Source organism: Oncorhynchus masou, chromosome 14, assembly GCF_036934945.1.
Source record: "Oncorhynchus masou masou isolate Uvic2021 chromosome 14, UVic_Omas_1.1, whole genome shotgun sequence".
NCBI classification, from domain to species: Eukaryota; Metazoa; Chordata; class Actinopteri; order Salmoniformes; family Salmonidae; genus Oncorhynchus; species Oncorhynchus masou.
In genome coordinates this window covers 27639877-27657714 of record NC_088225.1, presented here as the reverse complement: position 1 = coordinate 27657714, position 17838 = coordinate 27639877, and the positions used below count along the sequence as shown (strand labels likewise).

At 47.5% G+C, this 17838-nt stretch overlaps 1 protein-coding gene across 2 annotated transcripts in view; it reads left to right on the top strand.

The window, feature by feature from the left end:
• Positions 1-2800: 2800 nt before the first annotated feature.
• The window catches only part of vasnb (vasorin b), a 48978-nt gene continuing 33940 nt past the window's right edge, over positions 2801-17838 (top strand). Inside the window, exon 1 of one of the 2 annotated variants that reach the window (XM_064987078.1) lies at positions 2801-3155. The gene's annotated coding sequence lies outside the window, so the exon portion shown is untranslated. The remainder of the gene's footprint in view (positions 3156-17838) is intronic. The other variant, XM_064987077.1, reaches the window with a different exon arrangement.

Genomic DNA, 17838 nt, shown 5'->3' with positions numbered 1-17838 from the left:
AGAAGACTGAGAAAGAGGAAGGAGAAAGAGGGAGAGGAATAGAAAGAGAGAGAACAGAAGACTGAGAAAGAGGAAGGAGAAAGAGGGAGAGGAATAGAAAGAGAGAACAGAAGACCATAAAAACTACAAATAATGATAATAATACAAGATATCAGAAAAGGGGGAATGAAAGGGTAGATGGAAAGAAAAAGTAGAAAATAAAAGAAAGGGGGAACAAACAAAAAATAGAAAAATAGCCGAGCAGCGAAATGGTAAAAAAAAGCTCAATAATTGGAGAGAAAGAAGAGAGAAAAAAGCATGGAAAGGAAGAGAAAGGGGTAGGAGGAGGCTGCTGTGTGGATAAGTAGTACTTCAGTTTGGAGCCTTTGGCTGGCAGGGTCAGGGCTCTTGGACCAACCCCAACCAGCTCACTGTTGTACTGGTTCCCCTGGGCAACACTACAGTGGTCCGGATTCCGTGTCGCCATCTTTAACTGGGCCATAATGATTAGGGAGCTGAACGTGCTGACGGCACCGGCTCATGTTATTACAGCAACCCTGATTTACACTACACCACCACCACTCATAATGGGGGGTGGAGATGGGTGGGTGGGTGGGTGGGTGGGTGGGTGGGGTGGAGATATGGGTGGGGGTGGGTGGGGTGGAGATATGGGTGGGGGGGTGGGGTGGAGATATGGGTGGGGGTGGAGATATGGGTGGGGGGTGGGGGTGGAGATGGGTGGGTGGGGGGTGGGGTGGAGATATGGGTGGGGGGGGGGGGGGATATGGGTGGGGGGGGGGGGTGGGGTGGAGATATGGTGGGGGGTGGGGTGGAGATATGGTGGGGGGGGGGTGGGGTGGAGATATGGTGGGGGGGAGATATGGTGGGGGGTGGGGTGGAGATATGGTGGGGGTGGGGGGGTGGGGGAGGGGGGGGGGGTGGAGATATGGGTGGGGGGTGGGGTGGAGATATGGTGGGGGGTGGGGTGGAGATATGGTGGGGGGTGGGGTGGAGATATGGTGGGGGGTGGGGTGGAGATATGGTGGGGGGTGGGGTGGAGATATGGTGGGGGGGTGGGGTGGAGATATGGTGGGGGGTGGGGTGGAGATATGGGTGGGGGGTGGGGTGGAGATATGGTGGGGGGGTGGGGTGGAGATATGGTAGGGGGGGGGAAGAAGTGAGACAGGGAAACCTTTATTTAACTAGGCAAGTCAGATAAGAACAAATTCTTATTTACAATGACGACCAACCCTGGACGACACTGGGCCAATTGTGCACCGGTTGTGATACAGCCTGGATTTAAACCAGGGTGTCTGTAGTGTCGCCTCTAGCACTGAGATGCAGTGCCTTAGACCGCTGCACCACTCTGGAGCACAAGAGGGAGAGAGAGAGAAACACACAGTAGATGGAGGAAGAGGCACTGCTGGGTGATTTGTATGTGTGAATCTCCGTAGTTGTGATAAACTGCTAGAGATGATTCAGGTTTGATGTTCTTGGAAAACATAATGGACTATATGGGACTAGTACATCTGGGCCTGGAGAACATGCATGAAGTCGTTTGTCTATTCCTGCAATTTACAGTCATTTGTTACAGGTGTATGTTACAGTGTGTGTGTGTGTGTGTGTGTGTGTGTGTGTGTGTGTGTGTGTGTGTGTGTGTGTGTGTGTGTGTGTTATATGGATCATAACTGTGGGTAAACTATGGAAGAAGAACGAGCCACAGTGGCATAAATGAGGAATGACAGTAACAGTTGTGAAAAACAGCTGTACATAAAGCATAGTTCATCCATTCTGAAGTGTCCCTTATTCCACACAGAATAGGGTGAAAACATGTCCAGACACACACGTGCACCGGCCCAGGAGCCAAAGCCCTGTGGTGTGTTTGTTGAATCGTGCCCTTGCAGGGGTCGGACCCAGCCAAGGTACACCTACAGAGCCGGGGGGAGTGACGCCACCCACAAATATACAGGGGGAGTGTTGACCTCAGACCAATTACTTTCACAGTCGTGTGGCAACAAGCATAGTGGTAGAATGCCCTCTGGCTGCACTGCTATGGATGACCAAGTAGAGTCATTAACACATCAGAAGAGAGAGAGCTCTGTGTAAAATAGTTGGATTCATTTGAACTGTTTTTGAGTTATCCTGTATAGGCCAAGATTGAGAGTCCTGTAGATATAAAATATTATATAAGGAATTAGACTACTTATAACAAACAGAATTCCATGCAATGTGTTGATATGAAAAACTCCTTTTAGATCACTTCTGTCCTGTTCCCAACTATATTATGGACAAATCTGAGACAGTATGTTTCTAAAAGTATCTATATCTGAGTATGTGACATGGTTACACCATTACTGATAGATATCCCATTACTTCACCTCGTTGGAAACCGATTCTAAGACACTTTAAAATAGGGTGCCAGCTGCCGACGGGCTGTAAGGCAACTCAGCAGTAGGAAGTATTCAATGCCTACCAATCTCCAAGTTAAACGGTGCAACAACATTCATGAATTAAGACACCATACGTGCCAATGAGAGACTTGACAATTGACACGTGCTTTTCTCAAATGCCAAGTGATTGACAGTCAAAATACAAGGCTGTTCGCTTTTCCATTTCATACATCAAGCCCATATGAACAATTATCCAAGAATAACACATATAGGCTGATAGACTAAAAGAAACATGGAGCCATTTTTTTTTTTTTTTTTTTGCCTTGCCCCAACTGTTTCTGTCAAGGAGGAGCGCGCAGCATATGAGCGCTGCTTTCCAGGCCCCTGCAGCAGACAGTAGTGTGGAGTTTTGAGCGCTCTGGGTCGCGTTCCAGCTCGCCTCGAGTCGCCCCTCCCACTCTCGTTAAAACTCTCCGTTCCATTCGCCAATAAAGCGCTTTTGTCTTGGGGTCGGGAAGCTTATGGGCTCTCGCCGGACACTTGAAGCGCATTCCTCGACGTGGAGCTTTCAACCACTCGCTAGACACCGGTGGCTGAAGAGTTAATGTATTTTAATAACGTTATGCTGCTGCACAGTTTCGAGGACTTTTGACAGAGTGCACCACGGACGACTAAAGGATTTCCAACTGTTTACTTGTTCTATGTGGGTCCACTTGGATAAAAATATTATGTAGCACACATTTCTGAGTGCTCCGCAACTCAAACTTTACGCAGGGAACAGAACCGGTAAGTTTTTTCCACGAACAGAATGGTTTTACGAATAAACTGTAACGTTTATATAGTTTATATATGCAAAGTTGTGTGACACAGATTGGTCAGTGCAGTTTGGAAAACAAAGCCCTATAGCTGAGAAAAATGTGGGGTAATGACTTTGGATAAAGCTTGTGTTTATCAACTCTGCATGAATAACTTAGGTCATTTATTGAAAAGCAATAACATTATTCAATTGAAAATGAATTATTTATTATTATTATTTTTCTTCATAAAGAGACATTAGTTTTTAAGAAACATATATGCTTACTAGTACACCCCAACCTTCTACAGACTCCACACTCCCACCCCTGTTATGTTATGCTGTTTTAACGTTCTATGACAGGAGTTGGCTGGAGGTGAAATGTTCACCCATTCCAGACACCTTCTCACTGCACTGAATGAGAACCCTACAAGACCTACAACCTGCTGTAAACAACAGGTTGTCAGCTTCGAATTTGTACCATGCAAACCGAGGATCATTTAAGCAGAAACATTCAAAATCACTTAAAAACATTAAATAATGTAGACATAATTTACAAATATTGAAAATCACTCATAGCCAAACGAGCGATAACAAATCAGTATAGGAAAGTCAAACGCCGCAGCATTTCTCTAATCTGTGCGTAAACAACAGCTGGAAACACTTCAATCGTAACTTTATCACTAACTAGTAGACTGCTGAAGTGTTGGACCACAGGACGCTGTGCTGGGCAGAGCTGGCGTCTAGACCGCGCCGGTCCTTTTTTTACCACCGGGAGAAGCTGTTTTCGACGTGCGGCTGGTGCTGGGGACCGGCCCAGATGAGAACACACACGGCATAGGTCATAGGATAGGGACGTTCAACAAACAACTGGTTTCAAAATACAAAAAGTAAGCGTCTAATTTGCTCTGTTCGCTACGAGTTCAAAGGTAGGCTAATGGTATAGGCTGGTCTAGTTCTGGAGGCAAATATGTTTGGTCACACCGGGTAAAACGAGATGAACTGTTATTATCCATGGGCTTGCTGTGAATTTGCAGCAGAACAGCAAGCAAGGACCTCACATTGATTTGGAGAACCTGCAGTCCCATGACAAAATAACCAATCATTTCAATTAAAAGATCAAGTGTTCGAACCAGTTGCCAGTTTTGGTTCCGTATTAGCGCAATTGAATTCGACTGTTTTTATTTCAACATAATGGTTATTGCTGCGCAGCAATACAAATAGTATCTACCTCCCCACCTGTAGGGTAGGTACTCAGTTATTAACGTTTCCATTAGCACCTGGAACATCTGGAAAACACTTGTTCCGGTTTCAAACAGCTATTGATCTTCAGTCTAATGATTCATGTGCGTCGGAGTTTGCTAAAGGCATCAGTAAAATCATGCGAGTTGCCTTTCAACTTAAAACTACTCAGACACTGAATAACGTCGGAGAAAACTCTAGGAAAACAGTTGTTAAAACGTTTTAAATTGAGGGGAATTATATAAATAAATCACCAACAGCTATCTCCTCATTGCTACAAGCCTACATCCCATGCGTAATTGAAATGCGTAACAGATATACGCAAGATACTTTACTCAAATCTATAGGATATATGTCTATATATCTAACAATTCCTCCCAATAACAAACTACATGGATATAAACCAGAGGCTATCAAAAAGCATGTGATAAATCATGAAAAGGCCTATTAACCCTTCGGGCCCAACGTAAACTACTCAATAACCCCCGCCCACACAGGCACGGGACAAATCGCTACTCAATTTGTGTCAACAAACTTTAATTAACAGTGATCATAATAAACGTATCCTGCCCACCTTCCCAAAACAACATCCAGATGACGGCACGGGGGCTGTTCATGTTATCTCGCCAAGTCCAACCGCTACATCTCATACGCCATCTTTGCGTCTTCGCCACTTCCGCCACTGAGCGAGATCCAGGCCAATTTTCCATACCCTTCGGGCCCAACAAAAATGTAATATTACTCCAAAATGGGCCCAACAAATATATTATTATTATTATATTTCGGGCCCAACAAATGGCGGGTAAACAACCCTTCGGGCCCAACAAATGGGCGGGTAATAATTCGGGCCCAACAAATGGCGGGGCAATAACCCTTCGGGCCCAACAGTCTTATTTCTGAGCGAGATCCATCTGCTGGCTCTGCGCGCCCGCACACAGGCACGGAAAATCGCTTCATCTTTCACTGCGGGCCCAACAAATGGCGGGGTAAACTACTCCAATAACCCTTCGGGCCCAACAAATGGCGGGGTAATCTACTCCAATAACCCGGGCCCAACAAATGGGGGGTAAACTAAACTCCAATAACCCTTCTGGCCCAACAAATGGCGGGGTAAACTACTCCAATAACCCTTGCCCAACAAATGGCGGGTAAACTACTCCAATAACCCTTCGGGCCCAACAAATGGGGGTAAACTACTCCAACAAACCCTCCAATCTGGGCCCAACAAATGGCGGGTAAACTACTCCAATAACCCTTCGTGCCCAACAAATGGCGGGTAAACTACTCCAATAACCCTTCTGGCCCAACAAATGGCGGGTAAACTACTCCAATAACCCTTCTGGCCCAACAAATGGGCGGGGTAAACTACTCCAATAACCCTTCTGGCCCAACAAATGGGTAAACTACTCCAATAACCCTTGGCCCAACAAATGTAAACTACTCCAATAACCCTTCTGGCCCAACAAATGGCGGGTCCAATAACCCTTCTGGCCCAACAAATGGCGGGTAAACTACTCCAATAACCCTTCTGGCCCAACAAATGGCGGGTAAACTACTCCAATAACCCTTCTGGCCCAACAAATGGCGGGGTAAACTACTCCAATAACCCTTCTGGCCCAACAAATGGCGGGTAAACTACTCCAATAACCCTTTGCCCAACAAATGGCGGGGCCCAACAAATGGCGGGGTAAAACTCCAATAACCCTTCTTCTGGCCCAACAAATGGCCCAACCCTTCGGCCCAAATGGCGGGTAAACTACTCCAATAACCCTTCTGGCCCAACAAATGGCGGGGTAAACTACTCCAATAACCCTTCTGGCCCAACAAATAACTCCCCTTCTGGCCCAACAAATGGCGGGTAAACTACTCCAATAACCCTTCTGGCCCAACAAATGGCGGGGGCCCAACAAATGGCGGGTAAACTACTCCAATAACCCTTCTGGCCCAACAAATGGCGGGGTAAACTACTCCAATAACCCTTCTGCCCAACAAAGGATCATCTTCTGGCCCAACAAATGGGGGACTATTTCAAATAACCCTTATGCCCAACAAATGTTGCCCAACAAAGGACTCCAAGATGCCCAACAAAGCTGTCCAATAATTCTGGCCCAACAGTCAAGTACTGTATGTAGCCTATAGCTGCAGACCTCTGCCCAACAAACAGGCTACATAATTATGTGTTGTGAAAGGCCAGACAGACTCACACAGGCTACATATTAGCCAGACAGACTGACGTTGGCTTGAACAGAAGTGTGGCTATTGACAGACGTATGTGTATGTGCTATACAGTAGACAATGAATGTTTCATTTGACTACCAAGGGCCATATATACAAAACGTTGTACCTGCCATGCATAGGTCATGAGAAGACAGGGGGAAGTGTGTCACTATAATGACAGACAGTAACAGAGACACAGTTCAGACTGGACCACTATGGTCATGAGAAGACAGGGGGAAGTGTGTCACTATAATGACAGACACAGTAACAGAGACACAGTTCAGACTGGACCACTATGGTCATGAGAAGACAGGGGGAAGTGTGTCACTATAATGACAGACAGTAACAGAGACACAGTTCAGACTGGACCACTATGGTCATGAGAAGACAGGGGGAAGTGTGTCACTATAATGACAGACAGTAACAGAGACACAGTTCAGACTGGACCACTATGGTCATGAGAAGACAGGGGGAAGTGTGTCACTATAATGACAGACACAGTAACAGAGACACAGCTCAGACTGGACCACTATGGTCATGAGAAGACAGGGGGAAGTGTGTCACTATAATGACAGACAGTAACAGAGACACAGTTCAGACTGGACCACTATGGTCATGAGAAGACAGGGGGAAGTGTGTCACTATAATGTAACAGAGACACAGTTCAGACTGGACCACTATGGTCATGAGAAGACTGTCACTATAATGACAGACACAGTTCAGACTGGACCACTATCTGTGTTTCTGTGTCAGACTTATGGTCATGAGAAGACCGCTGGTGGCACCTTATTTGGGGAGGACGGGTTCATAGTAATGGCTGCAATGGAATAAATTGAATGGTATCAAATACATGGTTTCCATACCATTTCCATTCACCACTCCACTTAATTCCAGACATTATTACGAGCCGTCCTCCCCTTAACAGCCTCCTGTGGTAGGTACTCCTCTGCTGTGTGTCTCAGTATTTGAGCACTGACTACTTGGCACAAGAGAAGACCCTGTCACTTCTCAGTGCTGAGAGACAGGCTTTCTGGACGGGACAGAGACGGTGGCGGGGAGATGGTAGGAATTATCAGGCGATGAACAGTGGATGAGAAAGAGAGAGAGAGAGAGAGAGAGAGAGATAGAGAGATAGATAGAGAGAGGGAGAGAGAGAGAGGAAGATATAGAGATAGAGAGATAGATAGATAGGAGAGAGAGAGGGGGAGAGAGAGAGAGATATATAGAGAGATAGATAGATAGAGAGAGAGGGAGAGAGAGAGAGAGGGAGAGAGAGAGGGGGAGAGAGAGATATATAGGGAGAGAGAGAGAGATAGATATAGAGAGGGAGAGAGAGATAGATATAGAGAGAGATAGATAGAGAGAGAGGGGGGGAGATAGAGAGAGAGGGGAGAGAGAGAGATAGATAGAGAGAGGGAGAGAGAGAGATAGATATAGAGAGAGAGATAGAGAGAGAGGGAGAGAGAGATAGATATCGAGAGAGGGAGAGAGAGAGGGGGAGAGAGAGATATATAGGGAGAGAGAGAGAGATAGATATATAGAGAGAGGGAGAGAGAGAGAAATATAAGGGATGAGAAAACATTCCTTTGTCTAGTATAGTGTGATACTTGACTAAGATGACAGAGACGATGGAATCACTGAGATTGTTTAACCTCAACACTGCCATGACCCTAGATTTAGACTAGGAGCACGTGTGTATAGATGTGTGTGTGGGCCTAAGTTTATGTCTGTGTGTCTGTGTGTTGAGGGTATTAACATAAAACACACACACACTGACCGGGTGGATAACCCAGTGGCCCTGGGACCCCTCTTGTGACTGGCTGCTCGTGGAGGTGAGGCCTGGTCAGGGGGACTCTGGGGGGGCTCGGCTATTTAACACCATTAAAATAATTAAACACATGTCTCCTGTCAGAGAGAGAGGCTGGCCCCCTCTTCTCCTGCTCACACACACACACTGTACATAATCATGCAGGCACGCACACATACACAGAAACAAGCACCCACACCCACCCACACACCGAGCGACCCACAGACAGGTAGCCACACACACACATTACCCCTGGAGGGACAGACAGGTAGTCACACACATAACCCCTGGAGGGACAGACAGGTAGTCACACACATTACCCCTGGAGGGACAGACAGGTAGTCACACACATTACCCCTGGAGGGACAGACCGACAGCCACTCTTGGCATTTGTTTCAGACATGTGACCACACCGGGGTTTAATCTCTGCTTCAGGGTAATACAGACATGTGACCACACCGGGGTTTAATCTCTGCTTCAGGGTAATTCAGACATGTGACCACACCGGGGTTTAATCTCTGCTTCAGGGTAATACAGACATGTGACCACACCGGGGTTTAATCTCTGCTTCAGGGTAATTCAGACATGTGACCACACCGGGGTTTAATCTCTGCTTCAGGGTAATACAGACATGTGACCACACCGGGGTTTAATCTCTGCTTCAGGGTAATTCAGACATGTGACCACCCCGGGGTTTAATCTCTGCTTCAGGGTAATTCAGACATGTGACCACACCGGGGTTTAATCTCTGCTTCAGGGTAATACAGACACCGGGTTTAATCTCTGCTTCAGGGTAATTCAGACATGTGACCACACCTGGGGTTTAATCTCTGCTTCAGGGTAATACAGACATGTGACCACACCGGGGTTTAATCTCTGCTTCAGGGTAATACAGACATGTGACCACACCGGGGTTTAATCTCTGCTTCAGGGTAATACAGACATGTGACCACACCGGGGTTTAATCTCTGCTTCAGGGTAATACAGACATGTGACCACCCCGGGGTTTAATCTCTGCTTCAGGGTAATACAGACATGTGACCACACCGGGGTTTAATCTCTGCTTCAGGGTAATACAGACATGTGACCACACCGGGGTTTAATCTCTGCTTCAGGGTAATACAGACATGTGACCACACCGGGTTTAATCTCTGCTTCAGGGTAATACAGACATGTGACCACACCGGGGTTTAATCTCTGCTTCAGGGTAATACAGACATGTGACCACACCGGGGTTTAATCTCTGCTTCAGGGTAATACAGACATGTGACCACACTGGGGTTTAATCTCTGCTTCAGGGTAATACAGACATGTGACCACACCGGGTTTAATCTCTGCTTCAGGGTAATACAGACATGTGACCACCCCGGGGTTTAATCTCTGCTTCAGGGTAATACAGACATGTGACCACCCCGGGGTTTAATCTCTGCTTCAGGGTAATTCAGACATGTGACCACCCCGGGGTTTAATCTCTGCTTCAGGGTAATACAGACATGTGACCACACCGGGGTTTAATCTCTGCTTCAGGGTAATACAGACATGTGACCACACCGGGGTTTAATCTCTGCTTCAGGGTAATACAGACATGTGACCACCCCGGGGTTTAATCTCTGCTTCAGGGTAATACAGACATGTGACCACACCGGGGTTTAATCTCTGCTTCAGGGTAATACAGACATGTGACCACCGGGGTTTAATCTCTGCTTCAGGGTAATACAGACATGTGACCACCCCGGGGTTTAATCTCTGCTTCAGGGTAATACAGACATGTGACCACACCGGGGTTTAATCTCTGCTTCAGGGTAATACAGACATGTGACCACACCGGGGTTTAATCTCTGCTTCAGGGTAATTGGAAAACTGCCATTCATCCATTCAGAAGAAGTGTGAATATAGGAGACTGTGATGACAAGTCTCAGTCTACCAGTCAGAATAACAACCTACCTGCTTTCCTGCTGTACTGTCCAAACTCTCTCACACACACACACACACACACACACACACACACACACACACACACACACACACACACACACACACACACACACACACACACACACACACACCTACCTAGGACCAGGCAACTGCTCTGCTCCTCTGGTCTCTAAGAGCAAAGGAATTTCATATCACACAGTATTCTCCAGCCAGTAGCCCCCTTTTATACCCAATTAGGAGTGGTCGTCTGAGGCCCTCCACCCTTTACAACCAGGGATTAGGGTGGAGGGCCTTCCACCCTCTGCAACAACGGATTAGGGTGTTAAAAGTCAGGTGGCGAGGCGAGGAGGCCTGGGGGGGGGGAGAGGATGGGAGCAGGGCAGTCACACAGCAGGCAGGGAGTTGGAGCTGGCAAGGCATAAGAAACATGTGTGTGTTTTTGTGTGTGTGCCTATGTGTGTTTTGTATTAGCGAAACCGTGTGAAAGCAAGCGTGCGTCCCAATTAGCAAGGGGGTGTGTGTCGGAGTGTATGTGTTACAATCAGCATGTTTGGAGTGTGTTTGTGCCTACACACACATTTGGTTGTGTGTGTGTGTGTTTATTTGGATCTTAGCTACAGTCGCAGTGTCACAATGAGTTCAATGTAGGCCTCAATCCTACCACCAGAATCAGGTGTTCCACAATACACAGGGCGGGCCACTGTTGACGTCCCAGAGTTAGAGCAGCTTTCTTGGGCAGGGCGCTTAAAGAAAGCTCCTGGCTTTAATCTCTTCAAAGGGCCTCGCACATCAATGCTGACCCGGCGGTATGCGAAAAGCAAACCGATCCCCTCACGGTGTTTGCCCGCCAAGCCAAATTGAAGAAGACTCAAGCCGTTCCAGCCAAATGATGCGTTCCAAAGAACCACTTCAAAAACTCTGTATAAATATACACGAGCACGCAAAGGCTACAAGCGGAGCCCGGCTTGAGCCGAACGCAAACCGCAAATAACTCCTGTCTCACACACTCCCTCTTGCCAACGCTCAGAATTGGCGTTTGAAGAGGAGAGATGGGGCTCCGAGACAGATGTTCCCCCTGAAAGACTGAATTACAGTTGGAAAGACAGACGTTCAGATTCAGAATCTCTCAGCCTTTTGACTGGAACCAACCTATTTCTCCCTCCTCCTCTCTCGTTCCCTCTTTCTCCTCTCTCGTTCCCTCTTTCTCCTCTCTCGTTCTTTCCTCTTTCTCCTCTCTCGTTCCCTCTTTCTCCTCTCTCGTTCCCTCTTTCTTCTCCTCTCTCGTTCCCTCCCTCTTTCTCGCTCTGTCTGGAAGTACATGGAAAATGGCAAAAATCTGAAAAACGGCCACTAACCAAAAGTGAGAACTGGGGCCAGAGAGAAAAGGCGAGAGAGGGATCGAGAGAGAGGACAAGGGGGAGGGAGAGAGAGAGCGAGCACATCTCAGAGAGCCACCGCAAATTGCCATGTTTCAGTGAGGCCGTAAAAAAAGATAAACGACTCTTAATCTAAGGTTGTAATTACCTCGGGCCAACACTGTCATTAGCAAATGAGCCTTGAACCAGAGAGATGGGAAGAGCGAGAGAGAGAGATCTAGAGAGTGTGTGTGTGTGTGTGGGGGGGGGGGTAAAGGAAGGGGAGAAAGATTTGGATGGTCAAAGAGGGATGGAGAGTAGTAGCTTTGTCCCAGATCTGTTGGTGCTATCATATCATGCTATCAACTCCTTGTCATGTCTGGCATGATGAGACAAACAGACTGGTACCCACCCAGGCTAAAATGGTCGTGGCTGGAGAAACTTAAAGGTGGGGGAATTCAGGGAGAGAGGGAATGAGAGAGGGGGAGAGAGGGGAAGAGAGGAGGGGAGAGAGGGGAAGAAAGGGGAAGAGAGAGGGGAGAGAGGAGGGGAAGAGAGAGGGGAGAGAGGAGGGGAAGAGGAGGGGGAAAGAGGAGGGGGAGAGAGAGGAGGGGAAGAGAGGGGGAGAGAGGAGGGGAAGAGGAGGGGAAGAGAGGGAAGAGAGGAGGGGAAGAAAGGAGGGGAAGAGAGAGAAATAGATTAAGAGAGAAGGGACTGCAACGGTTACTACAAACAGTGACTAGGCCTGCACACACAAAGAACACTCATACTTAGTTTAGTGTGACCCCAGCCTTTAACCTTGACTGGAGGGTCAGATATTTAATCATTGGCTATTAATGACTAATGGAAGTTCAACTAAAGAAACAAATGGTCAGATGAACATTAACTCGTAACGTTTACCCACAAATAGATTTAATGTTAAGTTAAAGAGTAATGATTAGGGGAATGGTGAGCTGATGTGCTGCTGCTGCTACTGTGTCTGCCTTAGGGTCAGTAGGCACAACTGAAATCACAGGAAGAGCTGACTAGTACACACACACACACACACACACACACACACACACACACACACACACACACACGTTTACCATAAACACCAGCTCTGGTTGAGTCACTGTATGTTTGAGATCCTTGGCCCCTGGTCTCCCCAGGGTCTATTTCAGTCACTGCTAACAGCAACGTTATCAGCTACCATACGCACAGAGAAGTGTGTGTGTAAAACTAAACTTCAACCGTATTATAGGATCAACGTCAGTAAAACGTGGTCCTATTCACAAGGCACGACACTGAAGACAAAACTGGGAAGTTCTATCAGAGGTTGTCCATTAAGAAACGCTTGTTTCCATTCTCCATTTCTAAATATTTTGCTATGCTGTGCCCGAATAAACATGACCCAGTTGTGATTGTGATACAAATCAGGACTAGTCAGGTCACATATTAAATCAGCAGAAGACTCTTTCTAAGAATCTTAGAAGTCCTAAGGGTGACTATTGAAAAATCAAACATCAACATCGGACAGCATCCAGTGTTTTCTCTACTTCGCTCCATGTATCCCACACAGACCATCTTCAATATGGTGATCTTGTTGTTTCTAATGTGGACATGTTGCCTCTGGTTGAAACTTTAACGCCACACTGCTTTGCTCTCAACAGCCTGGGGAGGACTGAAGTCATAAGTCACACAGACAGGAAGAGAGAACTGGGACAGTCAACAGTCGAGAGAGAGAGAGGTAGAGAGAGATCGTGGTGGAGGACTAAGGAGAGAAACAGAAAGATAGACTGAGGGAGGAGGAAATTCGAGATTCGGCAGTCGAGAAGGAGAGGGAGGCAGTCGAGAAGGAGAGGGAGAGAGAGATGAGAGAGAGAGATGGGGGATGGGATGGAGAGAGAGGTGAAAGATGGGGGAGAGATGGGGGATGAGAGAGAGAGTGGTGATGGGTCAGAGAGATGGGTTAGAGATGGGATGGAGAGTGAAGAGGTGATGGGTTAGAGATGGGATGGAGAGTGAAGTGGTGATGGGTTAGAGATGGGTTAGAGATGGATGGAGAGTGAAGTGGTGATGGGTCAGAGATGAGATGGTGAGTGAAGTGGTGATGGGATGGAGAGTGAAGTGGTGATGGGTTAGAGATGAGATGGAGAGTGAAGTGGTGATGGGATGGAGATGGAGAGTGAAGAGGTGATGGGTTAGAGATGAGATGGAGAGTGAAGTGGTGATGGGTCAGAGATGAGATGGAGAGTGAAGTGGTGATGGGTCAGAGATGAGATGAGATGATGGGATGGAGATGGAAGTGGTGATGGGTTAGAGATGAGATGGAGAGTGAAGTGGTGATGGGATGTGAGATGGAGAGATGAAGAAGTGGTGATGGGTGGAGAGTGAAGAGATGAGATGGAGAGTGAAGTGGTGATGGGTCAGAGATGAGATGGAGAGTGAAGTGGTGATGGGTCAGAGATGAGATGGAGAGTGAAGTGGATGATGGAGATGGAGAGTGAAGAGGTGATGGGTTAGAGATGAGATGGAGAGAGTGGTGATGGGATGGAGAGTGAAGTGGTGATGGGTTAGAGATGAGATGGAGAGTGAAGTGGTGATGGGATGGAGATGGAGAGTGAAGAGGTGATGGGTTAGAGATGAGATGGAGAGTGAAGTGGTGATGGGTTAGAGATGAGATGGAGTGGTGATGGGTAGAGAGATGGAGAGTGATGGTGATGGGTTAGAGATGGAGAGTGAAGTGGTGATGGGTTGAGAGATGAAGTGGTGAGAGTGAAGAGGTGATGGGTTGGGTTAGAGATGAGATGGAGAGTGAAGTGGGTGATGGGATGGAGAGTGAAGAGGTGATGGGTTAGAGATGAGGGTGAAGTGGTGATGGGTCAGAGATGAGATGGAGAGTGAAGATGGTGATGGGTTAGAGATGAGATGGAGAGTGAAGTGGTGATGGGTGATGGGTGAGTGAAGAGATGGGATGGAGTGAAGTGGTGATGGGTTAGAGATGAGATGGAGAGTGAAGTGGTGATGGGATGGAGATGGAGAGTGAAGAGGTGATGGGTTAGAGATGAGATGGAGAGTGAAGTGGTGATGGGTCAGAGATGAGATGAAGAGTGAAGTGGTGATGGGTTAGAGATGAGATGGAGAGTGAAGTGGTGATGGGATGGAGATGGAGAGTGAAGAGGTGATGGGTTAGAGATGAGATGGAGAGTGAAGTGGTGATGGGTCAGAGATGAGATGGAGAGTGAAGTGGTGATGGGATGGAGAGTGAAGTGGTGATGGAGATGAAGAGGTGATAGGATGAGATGGAGAGTGAAGTGGTGATGGGTTAGAGATGAGATGGAGAGTGAAGTGGTGATGGGTCAGAGATGGAGAGTGAAGAGGTGATGGGTTAGAGATGAGATGGAGAGTGAAGTGGTGATGGGTTAGAGATGGAGATGGAGAGGTGATGGGTTAGAGATGGAGAGTGAAGAGGTGATGGGTAGAGATGAGTGGTGATGGGTCAGAGATGGAGAGTGAAGTGGTGATGGGTTAGAGATGGAGAGTGAAGTGGTGATGGGAGAGAGTGAGTGGTGATGGGTTAGAGATGAGATGATGGTGATTGGAGAGATGAAGAGGTGATGGGTTAGAGATGAGATGGAGAGTGAAGTGGTGATGGGTCAGAGATGAGATGAAGAGTGAAGTGGTGATGGGTTAGAGATGAGATGGAGAGTGAAGTGGTGATGGGATGGAGATGGAGAGTGAAGAGGTGATGGGTTAGAGATGAGATGGAGAGTGAAGTGGTGATGGGTCAGAGATGAGATGGAGAGTGAAGTGGTGATGGGATGGAGAGTGAAGAGGTGATGGGTTAGAGATGAGATGGAGAGTGAAGTGGTGATGGGTTAGAGATGAGATGGAGAGTGAAGTGGTGATGGGTCAGAGATGGAGAGTGAAGAGGTGATGGGTTAGAGATGGAGATGAAGTGGTGATGGGAGAGTGAAGTGGTGATGGGTAGAGATGGAGAGATGAGATGGAGAGTGAAGTGGTGATGGGTCAGAGATGGAGAGTGAAGAGGTGATGGGTTAGAGATGGAGAGTGAAGAGGTGATGGGATGGAGAGTGAAGAGGTGATGGGTTAGAGATGAGATGGAGAGTGAAGTGGTGATGGGTTAGAGATGGAGAGTGAAGAGGTGATGGGTTAGAGATGAGAGTGAAGTGGTGATGGGTTAGAGATGAGATGGAGAGTGAAGTGGTGATGGGTTAGAGATGGAGAGTGAAGTGGTGATGGGTTAGAGATGGAGAGTGAAGAGGTGATGGGTTAGAGATGGAGAGTGAAGTGGTGATGGATTAGAGATGAGATGGAGAGTGAAGTGGAGATGAGATGGAGAGTGAAGTGGTGATGGGATGGAGAGTGAAGAGGTGATGGGTTAGAGATGGAGAGTGAAGAGGTGATGGGTTAGAGATGGAGAGTGAAGTGGTGATGGGTTAGAGATGAGATGGAGAGTGAAGTGGTGATGGGTTAGAGATGAGATGGAGAGTGAAGAGGTGATGGGTTAGAGATGGAGAGTGAAGAGGTGATGGGTTAGAGATGGAGAGTGAAGAGGTGATGGGTTAGAGATGGAGAGTGAAGAGGTGATGGGTTAGACATGAGATGGAGAGTGAAGAGGTGATGGGTCAGAGATGAGATGGAGAGTGAAGTGGTGATGGGTCAGAGATGGACAGAGACTTCAAAGATAGAGACTAAATCAATGTGTCTATTCTTAGTTTTTGAGTACATCTGTTTTCAGGGCTGTACTCCTATTTTTAGATGGTAAATATTTAGTCTTGAGGCCGGTATCACCCAGACCAGAACCACAAGACTCTGTGTTGAGGTCAGCAGTGATGACCTACACGGCCTAGCAGTGATGACCTACACGGCCTAACAGAGATGACCTACACTGCCTAGCAGTGATATACGGCCTAACAGAGATTACCTACACGGCCTAGCAGTGATGACCTACACGGCCTAACAGAGATGACCTACACGGCCTAGCAGTGATGACCTACACGGCCTAACAGAGATGACCTACACGGCCTAGCAGTGATATACGGCCTAACAGAGATGACCTACACGGCCTAGCTGTGATGACCTACACGGCCTAGCAGTGATGACCTACACGGCCTAGCAGTGATGACCTACACGGCCTAGCAGTGATATACGGCCTAACAGAGATGACCTACACGGCCTAGCAGTGATGACCTACACGGCCTAGCAGTGATGACCTACACGGCCTAGCAGTGATATACGGCCTAACAGAGATGACCTACACGGCCTAACAGAGATGACCTACACGGCCTAGCCGTGATATACGGCCTAGCAGTGATGACCTATACAACCTAGCACGCACCCACCCACCCACACAGCTGAATCTCCACTGCCTCCCATAGATAAATAAACACATGCACACATCCATGTCTGAAGAAGCCCACAAACACCAAGCCAAAAAGACAAACCCTGCGACCGGGGACTATTTTCGGACGGAAACGGTGTGTGTGTGTGTGTGTGTGTGTGTGTGTTCTTCACCATGATTGTGAGTGTGTATTTAACTGTGTGACTGTCAGCCAGAGGGTGAGTCAGAGTTGGTGTATACAGTGTAGTCTCTGGTGTTGGTGTATACAGTGTAGTCTCTGGTGTTGGTGCATACAGTGTAGTCTCTGGTGTTGGTGCATACAGTGTAGTCTCTGGTGTTGGTGCATACAGTGTAGTCTCTGGTGTTGGTGTATACAGTGTAGTCTCTGGTGTTGGTGTGTGCAGTGTAGTCTCTGGTGTTGGTGTATAGAGTGTAGTCTCTGGTGTTGGTGTGTACAGTGTAGTCTCTGGTGTTGGTGTATACAGTGTAGTCTCTGGTGTTGCTGAAGTGTTCTCTGGTTAGACTGTGTGCTCTTGGAGACATCTCCTTGTTTCACACCTTTATGAACACTTGGCTGAATGACAAGGTTTCTGGATGACAAGGTTTCTGGATGACAAGGTTTCTGCATGACTGTGGTGCAAGGATACTGGAGAAAAACAACTTGTTTTTCTGAATATGTTGTTGAGGAAGCCCCAGGGTCTAACGACTCTCAGCACCAGTCACCCCTATATCAAGCAGTTTGGTTCAATCCAATTCCCAAAGTTGGACTTGGA